This window comes from Lepisma saccharinum, chromosome 4 (assembly GCF_977018435.1).
Source record: "Lepisma saccharinum chromosome 4, izLepSacc3.1, whole genome shotgun sequence".
Classification (NCBI taxonomy): domain Eukaryota; kingdom Metazoa; phylum Arthropoda; class Insecta; order Zygentoma; family Lepismatidae; genus Lepisma; species Lepisma saccharinum.
The window spans coordinates 101,899,965-101,921,231 of record NC_139232.1 but is presented as its reverse complement, the minus strand read 5'-3'; the positions used below and the strand labels follow the sequence as shown (position 1 = coordinate 101,921,231).

Below are 21,267 nucleotides of genomic sequence, written 5' to 3'. Positions count from 1 at the left end.
ATTTCACGAGAAATGCAGCAGTGAAGGTTCCTTCAACCTATCTTTAATCAGGAAAAGTTATTACTGCATGATTGTAACAAATGTATCATTTTCCAGGTGTGATAAAACATTGTCATATTGTATATAAATCACATCACCACGGGCACCGAAACCTTGGAGGGGGAGGGGCAGGGTGCCAGGGCCCGTCCAGTTCTCGTTTGGCCCCCACCTATAAGGAGCCCAATGTAAAACTTTCAACATGTTACATAACTTTTGCACACAGAAACTTCGCACACAACAGGTCGGAAATTACGCAGGATTCTGCTCTGAAATGCGCAAAATCAATAATATGGAGGCCTCTCTGATGGAGTAGTGGTAACGTCGTCGCTTTGTAATCAAGGGGTCGCGGGTTCGATACCCGGTGGAGCCACATGGCGCAGTGGTTTGGATCATACTTTAAACAGTCCCGATTAGCCTTTCTGTACATAAAGTGGACTGAAAACAACAATTCAATTGATCAATCAATTCAATAATGTGGGACTATCACTCAGTTTGAGTGTCTTTCTTGTGCTTATGCGTTTACAATTTCAGTATTTCCTTTTCCAATCCGACAATGAATTAAGGAAAACTCATGGTATATTATGAATGAATATGTGCGAGAATAGAGGGAAGAGCATGGGAATACTGTAGCCTTCATGCTCTTCAATGAGCCAGTCCCATTGCAAAATAGTCTAACCTGTTTCTATCATGACCAGCCTAACTCCATTACTTTTTATAGCGGGTGTTAAGGGACTTTTGAATCACCCTATAGGCCCTTGTATGTGACTTTGTTAACATGAGATCAAGAATTACACACACACACATTATATAGGCTATATGTGTGTGTGTGAAGGTAGGTAGGCAGATGTGGGCCTTTGCTAATATTTTGCGGGGGGGGGCAAGATTTGTAGATCCGGCACTGATAACCGTCATTTGTCTGTGGTAGTGGGCTCTCAAATATGGATCGTGAGGTGAAAGATGCAGTGAAATCTACCTTAAGTAAGCATGGTCATCATCTCTGTGTTAAAATGTGGTTGAGTATATCTTACCACTACCAGTGAAACTGAAACATATGATTGTGGACTGAAATTGCCAGTACGGATATGTTACATACATGTGTCTACGATAATTATCACATTAAAATGATATTCCATTGTATTCGCTTGAGGTTGGGAGACTGGAACGAGAACGAACTAGAGAAAGTGGTTCCATGCGGTACCAGGGTGTCTACCAAAATAACAATGGTAACAGAATTAAGGCTTGTTTCCCTATCAAAACAGTTGCTGACCGATGCAGTTTATTAAGATTTAAAAACACATGTAACAGGATCTTCCTCAGACGAAGAACTAAACTAAAATGATGAAAAATGAAACGGGCAAACTGAAGCTGTACTTTAACAAGATTTAGACTTGCTTTGGTTATTAACGTATGTAAAAATCAATGCTTCAAACTTCATCCTGGATGGGGATTGGCCACATCATTTTAGTTTAGTTCTTAATATGAGGAAGATCCTGATAGAGGGTACACACAGAGAACTAAATGCATCATATCGATTGATGCACTAAAGTGTGTTTTATGGCTTCTTCAAAGAATCAGATTCACATTTGATGCATTTGGGTGCATTTTTGTATGTCGTGAAAGAAACACCACAGTGCATCATTTGATTCAAGTGAGGATTCCTTTCAGTCGGGATGCACTTCAATGCATCAGTTGTTGTTTCTTGATGCACCTTCCTGCATCATCGAAAAAGATGCATTCTGGTCCATCAAGACGCATCAACTGATGCATTGAAGTGCATCTCGACTGAAAGGAATCCTCACTTGAATCAAATGATGCACTGTGGTGTTTCTTTCACGACATACAAAAATGCACCCAAATGCATCAAATGTGAATCTGATTCTTTGAAGAAGCCATAAAACACACTTTAGTGCATCAATCGATATGATGCATTTAGTTCTCTGTGTGTAGAAACGTTACATGTAAAGTGTTTTTAGATCTCAATAAACTGCTTTGATCAGCAACTTTAGTGTTTCAGAAATAACAAATCCAAAAATTCTCGACCTTTCTTTCATTTTTCATTACCTGCCCCCCTTTTTTTAAACATTTATCTAATCACCCCCTACTTATATTCTAGAGTTGACGAGCTGTATCTTTGCGGGTGAACCCAGCCCAAGCCTGGCTGCGCAGTAGCAAAGGGGAGGAGCTACCGGCTGCGCGTCATTATCCTTGCGTTCTGTCCTTGCTGTCGACCACCCAAAGGGCGAGTAGGTGGCAACTACATAAACGTCTCTCTCTCACACACTGCACGGAGTAGCCAAGGTCACCCGCAAAGATACAGCTCATCAACTCTAGTTGGAAATTAAGAAAATGTATATTTTTATTCAATGAAAACCCCCTACCACAAGGGCAGTTAAGATGAAAACTGAATCTGTACTTTAACAAGAGATTTAGAGTTGCTGTAATTATTAAAGCATGCAAAATTAATGCTTCAGACTTCATCCTGGAAGGGTGAGTGCTCGAAAAATCTTCTTCAGAGCTAGGCGCCAGTTCTGAAAATCAGGCGCCAGGAAACCACCAACTAGCAATTGTGCATATTATATGAAGCTGAGCCCCCGTCGCGGAGTGGTTATCACATCGCGCTACGACGCCAGGTGTCCCGGGTTCGAATCCTGGCCTAGGCATGGTCGTTTGAGAATGTTCATTCATAATTTTCATCATATCATCACTTATCTCAGTCTTCGCAAATTATCCAAAAGTGGCACAAAAAGCGAAGTAAAATAAAGCAAATCAATCAATCAATCTATAAGAAGCTTAGCATCACCGTATTCAAAATATCGCTAAATCATGTGAGAAGGCGGGAAATGGGGGATTACGGGACAAAGAGTAAGAAATTGTTACTGATTCTATGGTATGCTCACAACGTTGAAAAGAAAAATAATTTGCTAGCTTACGCAGTACTTCAATTTGAACTTAGAATCTTCAAAATTTCGTACATGCAAACTTAAAAAACGGCAATATTACAGCAAAAGAACACAGTCGCCAGACTGAAAATTTTAGTCGCCATGGTGACCTGCCGACAGGGATTTTTCGAGCCCTGGGGATGGCCACATTACTTTATTTAATGTTTTTACAAAACTTTACAGATACAAGAATGTAATTCTTAAGAAACGAAGTGAACAAATCCTAACCACAACTCAACACAATTTTAGATTTCCAAATATTCAATTTTATCAAATCCCAGTACAGGTATTTAACAATATAAATTCACTATACTGTGAATTCTTGACATTTCCTTGACTTTCTTCTTGATTTCTTGACTTTTTTCACATTCTTACCCTGAGTACTGTAATAGGCGCCCATTAAAACCCCGACAGAATTTCAGTCGTGTACCTTTCGATTACGGATGCTGGAAGGAGGTCCACTTGCCGAAATCTACCACCAACAAAGTGGTTAATACTTTATAATTCCAGTTCCAGCTCCACGTTTGAAAGAAGGAAAACTTGCTTTTTATGTAACAACATGAAGTGACTCGGCTCAGCTTTTCCGCTTTCGATCGAGCGCCCACGAGGACATTATGCATTACGTATTACGGCACCACACGAAGACTGGGAAGGGTCCCCAATGGAAGAAGATATAGAAACAACACTTATATAATGCAAGAAGGTCGGTATTCGAAAAAAAAAATAATCGTGATATCAGGTGTGGCATGCAAGGGGTTTTCTTTCCGCGTATGTATACATGAATGCTAATGGTTCATAGTGACCGTTACACAATAAAAAAAATACTGTGTAGTGCAATATTTCGCTGGAATTTAAGTGTTAGTGTGTTACTCGTGTGAATTGAAGGTAGTTTAGGGGAAACGCGAGGTAAGTTAAGTTGAGACTCGCCCCAAAGAATGTTTTTATTTTAAACTTTGTATATGTATTTCATTTTTTGTTTTAAGTCCACTTTACGCACTGATAGGTTAATCGGGACTTGAACTACACTTTAAAGTGGGATCCGAACAACTAGATGCCTTCACCGGGTATGGAAGTCCTCTTGCATAGAAATCGACCAAGTTATCACTACGAGATCGGGAAGGCCTCAAAATATATATATATATATATATATTTGGTTTGGTTTGATTTGGTGTTTTAAGTCCACTTTATGCGCAGTAAGGCTAATCGGGACTGGACCTACAGTTTAAAGTGGGATCCGATCCACTTGTGCCTCCAACGGGGATCGAACCCGGGACCCCTTGATTACAAGGCAATGACGCTACCACTGCGCCATATATATAATGTGTGTATATATATATATATATATATATATATATATATATATATATATATATATATATATATATATATATATATATATATATATATATATATTGAATATACACACACACACACTAGGTATTCTAGAAACATCTAAATATCGAATCCAGACAAAGTGTTTCTTTGGAATAACAAAAAAAAAATCTGCTAATTAACCATTTCTTAAACAGCAAACATCAGAACAAAATTCGTTTGGTTATGTTACACATTTGTTTATAGTTATTAAAAAATGGTTTAAAATTACTAAATGCTGCTTACTTCTGCTAAATATCAAAGTTTTGGTTTGTACACTGTGGATGCATTTTACGGGCGCGTCTGTGGCTGAGTGTTTGAAGATTTGCCCCTCAGGCAGAAGATGAAAAATTGGAACGAGAAACTGAATTAGATACACAGAAAAAAACTAATTTCTAACGCTGTCACCTAGTACTCGAGAGGTCCTGGGTTCGACTCCCGGTGGTGGTTCGGACTTTACATCAAATTGTAGGTTCACTCTCGGAAAATGGAATGTGAACACTTAGATTGTGTATAAAAGCTCAACAGACACCGACAACTTTCAAAGATTCATTATGTTAATATGATTACCAACACCAACCTGCGTTCTCGTCGTCAACTGGAGAGTCCTGTCCAGTAGAGTGCATAGGATTTTCCTTTCGGAGGGGGCTGGGATCGTGAAGGAATATTACATAGCTGTATTCTCATTCTGTAATTACCATTTTTAAGAGCTTAAAACGAAGCTCTTCGTTCCCAGAGCTCTTTACTACTTTTAATTGAAAATTTGGATTTTCAAAAAATGTCGAAGGGGGCTGTAGCCCCAAAAGCTTTTATCCTGCGTACGCCTGTCAGAGATTTATCCAGATCTTTCCATTTGAGATTGTATGGTCGTGTTTCAGGAGGGTGTGAAGGTAAATTTAGTAACAAAATTATAATAAATTAGGAATTATTGGACAATTTATGGGGTCTTGAGGAAAATTTGGGCTTGTTTGGATAAATGGCTGACTACTGTAAAGCATCGTGTATCTTTTCAACGTTTGCTAATAGGTTCTTTATTGTGTACGAGTGGTCAGCGCATCGAGTCCAATCGCAGCTGTTTGTAGCTTCCAAGACCGAGGCCAGTACTCCATCGAAAGACTTACCAAGTACTAAAATTAAACGAAGAAAATATACTCGTTTAGCATTTGTTGCATAATCGAGAGTTATTTATTTCTCCCAACTTATTGAAAGGCAAAGATTATATTGGGATCACTTTGAATGACAGTACTAAAGAAGATTTATGCACATAATATACATAAATTTTTAATCAGGAACTTTCCTTTTCGTCAACTGGATCTGACATTATTTTTTGTTAATTAATAAATATTTAATTGTTTATGTTTTCGATATTAATTTCCTTGCCAGTACAGTTTTTTTGTACAAATTTTGGAAATCGAACTAATAAATACGAGCTGTTATTTCGCTATTCCCATACCGCCCTTTTACCTATTCATGTAATAATAGGGCCTAGCCGTTAGCGTAGTGTTAGCGTCGTCGCCTTGTAATGAAGGGGACCTGGGTTCGATATCAGGTGGAGGCACATAGTGGTTCGGATCCCACTTTAAACTGTAGGTTCAGTCCCGATTAGCCTTACTGCGCATACAGTGAACTTAAAACAATCAATCAATCATGTAATAATAATAATAATAGTATAGTATTAACTATTTTACATACTATGATTAACAACCCGTGGCGCAACGGCCCGTGAGGCCCAGGGCCTATAGTCGACGCGCTAGCTACGTTAACGAGCGGCTGGTTTTGAAGTCGACGGAGCGCGCCCATTAGCTCCAACAATACATTCACCGCACAGTTCAGACTCCACGTAGACTAACTAACTAACTAACTCTCTAGCCTTCTTAAACCCGAACGTTCATGGCTACAGCAACACAGGCCTTCCATCTGGCCCTATACTGAGCAAGATCTATATACTCTTTTCCATCCCTACCGATTTCCTTTAGGCCCATCTAAACGTTGTCCCTCCATCTTCGTCTTGGCCTTCCTACAGGTCTCTTACCATCAGGTTTCCCAACAACAATCCTGTAAACTCCTCTTTCCTCTCCCATTCGTGCCACATGGCCTGCCCACCTAAGTCTTCTTCATTTAATTATTCTAATAATATCTGGACATGAATACAAATTATGTACTTCTAAATTATGTAACCTTCTCCACTCACCTGTCTCCTCATCCCTTTTAGGTCCAAAGATTTTCCTAAGGATCTTATTTTCAAATACTCTCAATTTATGTTCCTCTTTCAATGTAAGGGACCAAGTTTCGCATCCATATAATAATACATGCAAAATTACTGTTTTTGTATATTTTAACTTTTACTTTCTTAGATATTAAACGAGAAGACAAAAGTTTATGAATAGAAAAGTAACATGCATTTCCTGAATTAAGCCTGCTTTTTATTTCCTCTTTAATATAATATTCATTTGTTAGTATTATTCCTAAGTACTTGAATTTGGAAACTGGTTCAAATGAGTTGTTATCAATAATTAGATTTTGATTAATACCTAACACTTGGTTTCGGCCTGTAAGCATATATCTTATTTGCGCTGTACGTTAGGTCAGGTTAGATTAGATTAGAAATCAGCAAATGTGCGCTGAAAATAGGAAATAAGATACTCTCACAATCAGAGCACCGTAAGTTTCCAACAGCGAATCAGAGAGCAAGAAATGAACCCGCATTCACAGCTTGACTGAAAAAAAATATCTTCCCGTACCCAGGCCGAAATCTCGGGAGAAAAGTTATTACGCGTATACGCTTCCCACAGGAGAATCGAACCTGCACGCGTCCCGTACCTGGAGCCCAAAGCAAGGCCACGGTGCGGAACCCATACTATGACTACACCTATAAATTATATTAACATATTAAATTAAATAAATTATTATTGTTATTATTCTGACACCCCTCTAGAAATATACTTCCAGATACCTGCCTGCTTCTTCGCTCCGAAAAATGTGTTTGCTTCCATGAGGAAGACGATAGTTTTCCACTCACGGCTTATGTAAGCTCTTACTGAAGCTGGATATTGTTTTATAACACTCTCGTGAACTCCTTTTCCCTTCGTCGACATGCTTCTGATTTTCCGAAGTTAATGCAGGACAATGCGGAGGGATTCTGGGGCATCCACGGTCAGACAGCTCGTCGTTGTAGGTCACACGGGCAATTTCTCGGGCTGGAACTCCTAATCCAGTCCCTGTAATAGAGTCCCGTAAAAATTTTAGTTATGATTTGTCTAACCAATGGAACCTAGTAGAATACATGTAGGAGAGTCAGGAAAACTTGGGTAGACATCACCATATTCTGGACCGGGTGTTTTGGACGCCATTTTCCAAAATGGCCAACAGCGACAATATTTTGCTTTTATTTCCGCTCCTGAAACCGTTAAAGTCATAATTTTGGTGTCTAAATATATGTTTTGAAGGGTGAGGAATCGAATAAAATGGTTCCTGAAGTTGTCTGGTTGTTATTTATTTCAGAAAATCTGTTTTTTTTTCATCTATAAAGAATAATATGAACAAAAACTGACTACAATTATTTGGAAAGTTACATTTACACAACATAAAAGATTTGAAAAAATATATATATAATAAAATAAAGTACACATCAAAAAAATTATATTCCAATAAAGCACACATGACAATTATGAAAAATCTGAACTTAAATGTTTTTTACAAGTTATTGCAACAATTTGCATAATAATATGATAACTTCTTATTTTTCTCCTACACTATCTTTTACATTCTTCGCCGCATTTGCAATACTCAGTGCATGGTAAATATTTCATACGACATTTCCATCTACTAGTAGCACATACTTTACAAGTACACTGTATTAGTAGCTCAGATGGCATTTCATGAAGGCAGATATCAGGCTTTAGTACGCCATTTGCAACTTTTCACCATCCATAATCGGTTGGTTGCAGGGTTCCATCAGGAAAGTATCTTAATGAAAGTTTTAAGCAGTTCTGCAGAACAAAAAAAAACATCTTCTCAAAAGTCCATTTCTTATTGAGAAAGATGAGGGTGGTAGCTCAGATATGTGCTTCTGTTTGTGTAATGAATAACGAAGCTCATCAAATGTCTTACACTTTGAGGATGGATGTTAAACTTGAACAAGGTATTCCTCTACTTTATCAAGTACTTCTTCAGACAGAGTATTTTCTTCTGCAAATCCAATTAGTAATGTTTCTGGTGATGCTTTCAGTGAAGATGGCTTTGTTCCTATCTTGCTTGTAACATCACTACCTGTAACGATGTGTGCCTTAATTAAAGTGATGCAAAGCGTAGCTCCCAGTTTACTCCCCAACGTGTGACGCACATAACGCAATTTGTCACCCACTCCCACTTTAACCCACATTTCTTCCAATCCTTTCGTGAATAGTTCAAATAGATATCGAAGGACGAGAACAACTACATCAGTGTCATTAGATAATACTATGGGATATGTTATGCCTGACTGAATAGCATGGAATATATGGAGTATCATTCTGGAATCTGCTTCTTCTACAAAGGTCCGAAGGTCAGAGCAAGTTCGAAGTTCCTTGTTCATAACTATGAAGGCATCTCTGGTATCATTGTCTCCTGTGATGGTTCCACTTATCACTGTAGTGAAGTCAGTCGTTTTTGCATGTTCAATAAAACCGGTAGCAGCGGACAATTTAAGCAGCTGTTTGTTTTTACTTGAAGACCAGAATCTGTCAATCTGTATAGGAATTAGTGTGTCCTATTCGATTGTCATCATTTCAATTGGATCAGCAGGTCTCCGTCTTTCTATTTCACCTTCGTTTAGTGGCTGCTCGATGTAGCTGTCACATACAAAATCCACTCTTTTAGTTCCGTGGTATGGAGTTGCATTAGTCCAGACTTTATCAAATATACTTTTAAAAGTTCCCATACACTTAGTTCTGGGTTGGCGAACTTGTGACATAAAATCAACTACGACAGCAGTATTCATGACTTCACGTTCTTGAAAACAGTAATCAGTTGGATCTACTTTTTCCCCAATGTGAAACAGTAGATACTTTACAGGTTTAGTTGTGTAGCCATTATCATCTAATAACATATTAGTTGGCAGCAGATCATATTTCAAAATATCTTTCATTGTTTCTCCTCGTGCTTTAGCTATGTGTATACTTCTATCAACTGCAGCAATATTATTCTTTTATGAAGCAAGTGTTGTCTTCAATTTCGGAGCAGGCACTACGGTGAAACCATTGTTGGGAGTCTTACCTTCATGATGACACCAGAAAGTTTTGTAGTTTTCTTAACGAAACGTTCACTTCTGAATAGTTCATAACTCTCTTCTCCATGCTCTCTCACTTTCATCAGGCGGATATCACCCTCTCTAGGTACACATTGCTAACTGATAAAATTATGAAGTTGGGTTTGGCTGGATGTTTCATATGGATTGCCTCTACTGTTCATAAATTCAAATACTGCATTCACAAACATTAACATCTTGGTACTCAAGTTTCCTGATAATTCATGACGAAGAGTTACCTCACTGTAACTGGTATCATCAGTACCAAGTATTTCTCGGAAACAGTTGCTTATTCCTAGTACCTCGTGATATACCAACTCCCATTCACTGACACACATTTGTTGCATTGTTTGTCCAATTATTCCTTTAGAGCTCTTTCGACATCGTTGGATAGTTTGCTCCAATTTCATGACCGGTGACACAGCACTAAATGATAGATTGGTTTGCCTCACTACAAAATGGCCTGTTTGAAATTTTTGATACACTTCAGGATGCTGTTCCTCTAACCATCGCATTTTTTCCAGATACCATGATGAATTCCTTAAATAGTTAATACTGTCAAATTCACAGAATATAGGTTGAAGGTTCTGAATAGCTTGAAGCTGGCTATTCCAATCGCCATCTCTGTCAGACGCTATGAGAAATTTCAACAAGTTTACAAGGTAAAGGAATGTATCTTAGTATCGGCACATTTCGGACTTAGTGGCGCAATCATTGGAAAATTTCTGAAAGTCGTTGTACAAAACTGCTAAGGTTGCTAAAAGTTCATTAAACTCTGTTGGGTTTGTTATCACATTCTTAGTTGATATACTTATTTTCAATTTCTGGGCTTGTTGAATGGTAATAGCATATTTTTCTTCGGGGTTACATTTCCAAATTCTGACCATTTCATCTTCAATGTAGCTTCTTCAAGAATCAGTAAGCCCTTGAGCGATCTGACATAATGACTTCCATTCATTACTGATTCTGCAGTTTTAACACCAAACACTTTGCATTCAATAAGTGTATCCTTTGCACCACTGACACACAGATATTTTCCAATAATGTGCCGGATGACCTTTGCGCAATGGAAGTTTCCAATCATTGGAATGATGTCAGGAAACTCAGAAGGGCTACTCATCATAATATCAGCAATGATATGGAATGCACCCTCATCTGAAAATACTGGTAAGGCTAATTGTTTTAACTGAGCAAACATTCTGCAAACTTTTCAATGATAGAAAACTGTAGCATGTTCTGTAACTGGCCTGGGGATGAATCGAAGAAATCCCACATGCATGAGAGGTGGTGTAGCTGTTGATACCAAAGCACGACATCCAACCCATGTTGGAACAATTAGATCATCAGTTGTATCTTCAGGAATCCCATGTTTAATTAAAGGAATTGCAAATTCAGTGTATCTTTTCAGTGCTCTCATTACATAGCAGGCCTTCCTTAACTTTGAAACTTTCATGAAAACATGGTTTAATGTCTGGTCTCTTGTAACGTAGAACCCTTTGACATGGTAATTCCTTTCGTGTGTAGCGACTTCGTTGAATAAGATTACTCTGAGATATCCTTGATTTGACTGGCAGTTTTGTTGGATCTGGACAAACAAATCGAAAAAAAGAAGATTTTCTGAAATAAATAACAATCAGACAACTTCAGGAACCATTTTATTCGATTCCTCACCCTTCAAAACATATATTTAGACACCAAAATTATGACTTTAACGGTTTCAGGAGCGGAAATAAAAGCAAAATATTGTCGCTGTTGGCCATTTTGGAAAATGGCGTCTAAAACACCCGGTCCAGAATATGGTGATGTCTACCCAAGTTTTTTTGACTCTCCTACATGTATTCTACTAGGTTCCATTGGTTAGACAAATCATAACTAAAATTTTTACGGGACTCTATTACAGGGACAGGAGTATCCGTGGGGAAACCTACTTTCTCCCTTTTCGAGAGCGAAAGTGGTGTGGGTGAGTTTGGTTGGCGAAGCAGGTCTCCAACGACGCGACCTTGTATTGGAAGCACAAAAAAATACATCATGACTGTTCGAATTTTGAGTCAAGTCGGGCGGAAAATGTTCAAGCTGTATTTGTCTTCGGAACAAAGCTAAGGAAGAAGTTTAGTGTTTCCTTCTGTCAAATTATCTGACCTAACTATTGTAAGGATTCATTTTATAATCTGACACAATCAATCTCTAGAATTATTCCTCATCTTTGTCACGAATTATTGTGACTTGTGCACGTACATATACGATGCCTCCACGATAGCGTAGTGGAAACATTGTCGCCTTGTGACGTTCCTTTCTGGTGTTCACCCATGGATCACTACGTCACGGTAGCTACCAAATCTCCCTGTGCGGCGGAGTTATGAGACTCTCCTTAATGTAATGCTACAATGAGCATTCTCAGGACGTAACGTTTTGAAAAAGAAATAGCTTCTTGCCATTTTACAAATTTAATAACACATTTTACCTTTAAGAAATCACTGCAAAATAACAACAACATTCACAAACACAATCACATTTCAATTAAGCTGCGGCTTTTCCTTTATAACAGTGTTTTTCACAAAATTAACATCATCTCACGCAACTCAACTTACTTTTTTCCTTTTCACAACGGAATCAATAAAAGATTGGGCAGTTCTACAAATGTTTATAAATCGGAAATGACTTCCGCTTCCGATATTGCGTGTAACAAATATACAGCAAAAATTACAAATTTAAATCAACACAAACAACAGTATTGAAACTAACAAATAAATCAAACAGATTTCTGTGAAATTAACAGAAAACAAATAAAATATTACATATGGCCAAAATAAACAAGGCGTATCAGCTTTGTAATCAAGAGGTTGGAGGTACTCTGCATAGTGGTTGGGATGCAACCAGCACTTGAAGTGAAAAATGTTAACTTGGGGGGGGGGGGGGATGTTCGGTCGAGCCTTGGGTTAGCTGGGGAGAGATGCTTTTTGAAACTTTTGCCAGCTGTCACCATGTATCCATTGCATGTGGAAAGAGAGGCAATTGGATTATGTTTATTGTTAAGTCGCTTTTCTGCCTTGATTTAATCGTGACCATGAGGATGATGATGATTAGGGGCTAGGATTTTTATGACTTAGCATATTATTTTGGTAAGGGTGATGTGTTCCCTAAATATGTAGAAATTCACATTATGAAGAAACTAATTAAATTAGGGTGTTTTTTAAGGGCATATTTTGGCATATTTAGCCATTTCTGTGTGATAGAGCATATTTTGATGGAAAATTTTCGGTCATATTCAGCATATTTTCGCTTTTTCAAGAAATATACAGTCATTTTCAAAGTGGATTCGTTCTTACTCCCATGTTTACTCGAGGTTTTTTTTTTTGGACTGCAGCAAAATCATTTTCATTTTTATTTGAAAATTTACAGAAAGTATTCATTGTGGATTGCAACTCAGGACCCATAAAGTGACATAACAGTCCAGTTATAAGGGCATATTTTTCAAATTATAGTGCATATTTTGTACAATTTTAGGTCATAAAAGCATATTTTATTTTGCATATTTTGGTGATTTTTAGGTCAAAAATCTTAGCCCTAATGATGATTTAGTGCGCGCGCACACACGCACACACACACATAGCCCTATATAGAGGTGTGTGTGTGTGTGTGTACATATATACATACAAGGGCGCCCGCAGATGGGGGAGGGGGGCACTTGCTTCCCTGAGATATCTTGCAAGACTATATAATTCAAATTTTGAAATTGTAGCGTGAACACAAGCGAGGGGTGACGTGAAAGACAGTGGATTAAGTGGCTATGCAAGTTATCCTGGTGCTGGGGATGCTTTTTGAGAAATTTCTTAACTAGGGGAAAACATCACCTCGCCTTAACCCCACTTTAAGCTCTGTTGCCCTCCCGAGGAAAAATCCTGCGGGCGGTCTTGTATAACATACATAGCCCTCGTGGTAGCATCGCCAGCGTTAAACCTAAGACGGCTCCAGGAATTGTCCTTAAGACCCATATGCGAGAAATATATAAAGTTTAATCTTACCTTATATTTAATTAAAAAGTTTAACTCATGGGACTTCAGGTGAACAATTTTCTTTTTATCATTGGTGGGGATCGGAGATCCGATGCGCTAACCAACTACTCCCTCTGTCCCATATTTATAGTCCGGTATGCCAAAATGGTAACTTTTTATTTATGTTCTTTTGGATACTTGATCGGCCAATTTGTGCTGATCCTTGAGTAATAACGTTGTATGACTCATTCCCGTGTTTCATTTTCTTCTTCTGTATACACAAATGTCTGAGTTTGAAGATCGGACAAGTATTTTGTGACAACAAACAAAAGTGTACCGGACAATAATTATGGGACAGAGGGAGTATTCTATACTACGTCTTGCTCCATTTATGCTATTATTTCTATTTTCTGATCAATTTTCATGTATTTCAATTCTTCACTAGTATGACAGTTGAAAAGCCAAAGAGAAGGGAAAGAAACCACACATACGGATGATTAAAAAGGAGGAAGTTTCGTTACTGGAAAATACATTTGCTTCGATGCAGAATGCGATGGTGACACTACCGGTAACCGAATCTCGAACCCTTCGATTACGAGATTAAAAAAAAAAAAAAAAATCACGGACAAGTTCTTGTCGCCACTTGAGGGACATGTCCAGATATTACTTTCTCCATTCTTTTTCCATAACTTCACATATGCGATCCCGTAACCTTCGCTAACGACACCTTGAGGCATACTTTATTGTCAAGGAACTAATTAGGCCCCAAAACTTTCATTCTCGGCATGTCCATAACGAAAGGTGTCCCTCCCGAAGGGCCAGTGGACGTGACGTAAGAGCAGACCCTGGCCATGGCGGTTGTGTAACCTTTCCACGGAGAAGAAAGTACAAGTTCACTTCCAGGGTAGGTCCAGCCACGCTTTCAGTGTGTTCGTCGTGGTAATGGTAATTGGAGGAGCTGTGGTAAGCACGTGACTTTGGATTTAGTTACTAAACCTTGGCGGTCAGGAGTATCGAGGTATTTGCACTATTGTATTTGTCGTTCTTCCTTAAATTAATAACTTTTACTGCGTATTTTACTTTGGTTACTTCCTCATTATTAAGGTGCAAATTTTGCTTTTTCTATTCCATTTTACTAATGCATTGGATTTAATAGTGTAAAAAAGTAATATTTTGAGCCTGTTATCATATTTTTATAATGCCTACACAGACAAGAAGGTTTGTTTGGAATAACAAAAGAAAAAAACATTTGCTGACCAAGGCAAAATTTATTGTATAAAAAATATACACTAAAAACGTAAAGTTTCCACCCTCTAACAGGGTGTTCTTATGACGAAGATTCTGATATACATATATATTTATTGTGTTTTGTCAACATGGAAACAAGGCTTAACAGTGTTACCAAAAAGAAAGTTAATAACAACCAAGCATTTGCTTAAATGCGCGACAAAGAAACAATTGTTCACCATAACGAAATTCATTTGGTAACCGTGCATATTTATTTAGTTACCAAAGTATTTGTTCAAAATTACCATATTTACTAAAAACTCCCAAATTTTTTATTGGTGCTTACGAAAATGTTTAAGCAAACGTGTTTTTTTCTTAATTTTGTTGAAAAATAGAATCAGTTTTGCCTGTGCAACGCCGTATTGTAATCAAGCTTTCCCGGGTTCGATTCTTGGTGGAGACATAGTGGTTTGGATTTCACTGTAAACTGTAGCTTCAGTCCTGATTAGCCTATCTTATGGCTTAAAGGGTTAAAGGCCATTGTCAACACAGTGTAGAATTCAAGCAAATCTCATCTCTCATCGAAAATTTGAACAGTGGGGCAAAAATTACTGTAGAATTGCAGAGGGGGCGTGGAATAACTTGTTAGCGCACCAGGTATGTAGCAAAATAACAGGTCTATCGTAGGTTCGATCCCCATCACCGGCAAAAAGAAATTTGTTCACCTGAGAAGGAGGAAAGAGGTGCTCTCTCGAGACCTAGAGTTAGAATAAGTACACAATGGATAACACTGATAAACAAGCCGTAGATATCTGACATGATGTTGACATTTTCTAATGCAGTTTTTCATGCTGATTTCAGATCTGAAAACCGTTTTGCACTATCACGTCAGGTTTTGAAGATATCGATAAATTTTTATTTTTCATGGAATACCGTTCCTCAAAAAAAATTTCGTCGTTTTTAGTTATTTTTTGTGCAACACCGAAATTTTTTTCGCCGTTTTTGAACACAGTTATACTTAATGTAATACGTCGAAATATTTTCGAGATCGCATAACTATACTTTCATTTGTTTCTTTTTTATTTTGAGTGACAGTAGATTATGGCGTCCAGAGCTTGCATAAATTCACCAGATCTGTTTTGCTATGTGTGCGGCTATCTAACAGAAATCCCATCGGAAGACTTTTACACAGTTTCTGAAGAAAGCATATGAACTATACTTTGATTCGAAGGTAGATAGTGGTAAGTCGTGGGCACCACAGTTCATATGTTTGACATGTGCACGCAACTTGCGCGGTTGGATAAGGAAGGTGAGGAAGTACTGCTTCTTCTTCTGCGAGTGGGATAGCAGAGATAGGAAGCACCACTACATAAAGAATTGAATTTGAATTTAAAACTTTGGGTGCGTCAGCAATAAGTCTATTTTGCACCCGTCACATTATTCTGGGCCCAGCCCCTTATCGTTACAAATAAGAACTCTAAAGATGCATAACTAAAAGCATAAAATATAAAATATTAAAATCTTCTGACTTTCGTTAAAAGCTGAGGCTGTAAAGGAGCACTCATCACAATTAAAGACAAAACACAGGACAACACAAACAAAATTATACTGGCCATGATGACTATTGGGTGCACTACGTGGAAGGAGCACCCCTTACACCCCACTACATAAATAAAAATTGGCTGATCAGAGATAGAATGCAGCCATGAAGTAAAAAAACGTCCTTCGTGTGCCATTGGTTGAGAGTGAAAAAGTTATCATGCCACCGCTTCATTTGAAGCTGGGACTCATGAAGAATTTCGTGAAGGCACTAGACAACGACTCAGAGGCTTTTCGGTACCTGTGCAAGAAGTTTCCGGAGTTGAGTTATGCGAAAGTGAAAGAAGGTGTGTTCATAGGTTAACAAATAAGGAAGATCATTGCTGACAGCCACTTCCAAGACTTAGTGGGTGGCACTGAAAAAGATGCATGGGTGGCATTCAAGTCAGTCGTAGCCAATTTCCTTGGAAATTATAAATCTGCTGACTATGTGAATTTTGTGCAGAAGTGCATTAGTGCGTACAGAAGACAGCTGGGTTGCAACATGTCCCTCAAAATTCATCTCCTCGACTCACATCTTGACTTCTTCCCCGAGAAACTAGGTTCAGTCAGTGACGAACATGGTGAACGTTTTCATGAGGACATCTCGGTGATGGAATCACGCTATCAGTGTCGATGGAGTGCAGCAATGTAGGTTGACTACTGTTGGATGCTTCAGAGCGACATGCCAAATGCTCAGTGCAAACGCAACTCTACAGCCAAGAAATTCAAACCAAACACCTTAAATTAAGGAATTATTTTCTATATGTATGTATTTTATATGTTTATTATACCTTCAACTAGATGTTACTATATAGTATATGTGTCATGTGATGCATTTGCATTATTTTCTTAGCTAAAGCCATGTTCAATAGCACTCTATGTAACAAAAAGTGCTCTAGTGAAACCTATGTCTGTGAGTTGTTTGCCTTGATACAATGTTAAACATATATAAATGGTTGATGTTGTATATCTCAAGAATGGAGGGTGTTACAGACAAATGGTTTGCATATTTTGAATCAGCATGTTTCAATTGTCTTAGAACGCTTGTTGGATACCAAGATATCCGCCGAAATTATTTTTTTGTTAATCAGTGTAATGTACAATTAACATTGCATGCTAATGTATAACCATTGTAACTAAAATTCAGAGGAATCACTGTATTTGTTGAATATGTTCAGCTTCACACAGGTCTAAAGACGGAATCGCAGGTTTTTGTTTCGGGGAACACAATCTGCTTCCAAGCTCGGATTTCAATCTGTTGGACTTTGCATTATGATATTCCGGGTGGTACAGCGTGAAGATTCCAGATGTGACCCATTTCCACAGCGGTATCGAGGACGAATGCCATGCCATAGCCCCGGAATATGTTACCCATGCACTCAACAATCTGTGATTCCGCCGACAGTCGTTTGTCGAACTCGACACAGGACTTTTTTGGGCGCCTTGTACAGACTATTTTGCACCTTTCGGTTAATCGTGACGATATTGACGAAACAAATGCGACAACAACCACATCCACAAAGAAGCAGGGGCACGTGAAGCTAACCACTACGCCACGGAAGCCGCTCCATTCGTCTCTCGTGTTTAAAGCGTTGTTTGGTGAACATTCCTTACAGTCGTAAGGCTACAAGAAGTCCGTCACGTAAATACCGTACATATCATAGGAATTTTCCGCAATCTTCAAACATTCCTCAATGGGTTTGAAAACAAACACGTTTTCACTTTCCTAAAAGAACCTTCCCCGCTCCCCTGGACGTGAGGTGTCTTAATAACAGTTGACCAATGTGTCATCATGTTTCATCAGGTACCGGGACTTTAGCCCGAGGCCCTAACTTCACGAATTGCAGTACCGTACCCCTCACCACCTTCCGCGACCGATTCATACGTCTACACTTTCTTACATAACCGTTCCATGGCGCACGACCGTATTCAGGATGCTGTATGTGGCCGCTTGGATGAAAGGTCTTGCACCTTTACGCAACGATGGAAATTGTAGATGGGATCAATCCATGATAACTGCCCACAGGAAGATGCTATACAGGTTGATCTTTCTATTTTTTCTAAGATTTGGTATTATCGCCAGTTCCTTAGATTTGCATCTTACAGATTAACAGATATAGTTTTCTTTATATATATGAGTTACAGTTAATATAAAAATCCTGGATACAAACTGAAAATCACTGAATTATCTGGACATGCGGCAACGAAATATCAGATAGACAGTAATGAAAATAATTACGGAGTATGAGGGAAATGAACGAAGACTAGAATATATATATATATATATATATATATATATATATATATATATATATATATATATATATATAAATATATATATATATATATAAATACTTACACGGGTTGTCTACAATTTCGTAAAATCAAAATTCCCTGACCTTTCCAGGTTTTCCAGACCAGGAACCAAAATTTTCCAGACCAAATCGTTATGACAATTAGTGTACATGTGTGGAAAAAAGGTCATAATATTTCAGCTAAATGCAGACTTAGAATCTCACTTAACCAAGTACTGGAACATTTACGTCATATATAAAATATAATAATGAGAATGGAAACTCAATATTAATAGACTGTTGGATATGGGTAGGGAAGCAAGTATCAGGGGGTGAGTTTTTATGTGATACTTGCCCTGATTTACAAAAAAATATTTTTAATAAAAAATCATAAATTACTGCACATATAATACATAATTATATTACAGTTTAGTAACACATGTATTGTTCCAAATAAGTAATTACCCAGCACACCACAAAAAGCAACTGGGAAGTGGTACATTCCAGTAGCCGCCTATTGTAGTAGATATCTACATTAAAATGGTTCAAAATTTTACTGTAACTACTGGTAATAATAAATGAATGGACTAAGTTAGAATGCGTAAGATATCTATTTTATGTAAGATATCTATATGTATAGTTTCTTAACAATAAGTTTTAGATTTCTTGCTTGCCTTTTCTTTTTTATTCAAAAACCTACTTTTAGTGCACTACTACAAAAATGTTGATGTTTCCCAGAGACACAGTAAATTTCCCTGGTATTTCCATGACCTTTCCAGAAAAAATAAACTCTGACTCTTCCAGGTTTTCCAGACTGGTAGACACCCTGTTACATATTTTTTACATATTTAATTTTGTCTACATTAAAATCCGAAGATTATTTATCAGCATGACACAGCATTAGGTTTAAAAGTTTCTTTTTAATGGTGCATTCATGACATGCAACAACGAAATGTTACAAACATAGGCCTACCTATCAAAATAACTACAGAGTTAAGTACCGCCTGTTATAGATCTTGCTGCGTCTTCACAAGTTAAAATCATCGCCTAAATCACAGGCTAGTATTCGTATCATGATTCATAAGCCACAATTTTCTATTAATAAATAGATGGGTTTCTCCGATGGTGTAGTCATAATGTCGTTGCTTTGCACTAAAAAGGTTCCTGGGGGCCCATAGTGGTTCGGATCTCACTCTAAACTGTAACCGCAGTCCCGATTATCCTAGCTAAACTTCCAAACTAATAAATTCATGATATTTATTTTACAATGTAATCTCATAAACCAAAGTGTAGAATGTAGCAAGAATCACTACAGATATGGCATGAACTGAACATTTACTTGCAGTGTATACAAATGCAGTGGAAAAGTAAATCAGGTTTTTGTGTTGTCCAGTTGCAGGTTAACATCACTTAACTTGTTTCCATTCCCAGTAATATAACGTATCAAGCTATGTAGTTTTTGCATTTACCCGAGCTTACGTAACAATTGATATTATTTTCCAACTGCACAACAGAAGACAATCACTTTTATGATTCATAGAGACAAATTGCAAACTGGAAATGGAGCGAAATAATGCCGTTACGTTGCTAATTACATAAGACATTCCAATTATTCGAACTTATTTTTGCAAGTTCTGAAGGTATGTGCGAATGCTTTTTAACTAAGATGAAGGATTGATGACAGTTTTGTTCCCTCGAGTTAGGTGGCCTATTTTCAGAAGACACAAAGCAAAGTGGGAGGGGAAACAGGGGCAAGTACACCGGCGCCATATTGGTATAACACACTAACAAGTTCGTCGTCTTTCCTATGTCTTGCATTACGACGTTTGATTCTGCCTAGCCATCAGTGTTTGAAATGAACAGATGATTTACGTTCATGGACTGCTATGTAAATACACACGCACACAAGGTCTTGGCTTGGTGGACGAGCGCGTTAAGTACTGGACTCTCGATCTCCCCATGGAGGTGAAAGAACTGACCCTTTCTAAAGATACCCAAATACGTAGTACACCATGGAAAGTGTTTTGTGGACCAACAATACCCACAGCCAGTATAATGTTACGTGGGGCTTACCTTGTGTCCTGTGTATGTGTTTGTGATTGTCCATTCATTCATTCCATCTCATCACTAATCAGCCTTATCTTTGCGATTAGCCAAAAGTGACAGAAAAGTGACGTAAAGTATAAAAATTCAAATACAAGGTAAAGCTATATCCTCCGCATTGCAGCATGGGAGGAAGGGTTCGGAGAGATCCACACCTGCACAGTCTCGGCAAATTATGGGTGTGACGTGATCAGCACCACGTCCCGGCAGCTCTCAGGTACCCATTTTTTTAGAAACTGGATGGACCCCAGAGCTGCTTCTTGCAGGAACATTGCTGAAAAATCCCCACCCTCCTTGAGGCCCTAATGTAAGATGGAAGGAATAGAAACAGAATAACGTGTTCCCTACCCGTGGCTCAAAATCGATTTCAGTATTAAACAATCTTGCATTTTCAGCATACCTAGGTAAGGATATGTAAAGAACTTGGTAATAATGCA

The 21,267-nt window shown here is 38.1% G+C and overlaps 1 protein-coding gene across 4 annotated transcripts in view; it reads left to right on the top strand.

Annotated features, from left to right (window-relative positions):
• LOC145986678 (fatty acyl-CoA reductase 1-like) overlaps nucleotides 1-21,267 on the top strand; it is a 125,532-nt gene that overhangs the window by 16,574 nt on the left and 87,691 nt on the right. Inside the window, exon 1 of one of the 4 annotated variants that reach the window (XM_083120978.1) lies at nucleotides 14,582-14,643. The exons of 2 other annotated variants lie outside the window; for them this stretch is intronic. The gene's annotated coding sequence lies outside the window, so the exon portion shown is untranslated. Of the gene's footprint in view, nucleotides 1-14,581; nucleotides 14,644-21,267 lie in introns of those variants that run through there. One more of the 4 variants, XM_083120981.1, reaches the window with a different exon arrangement.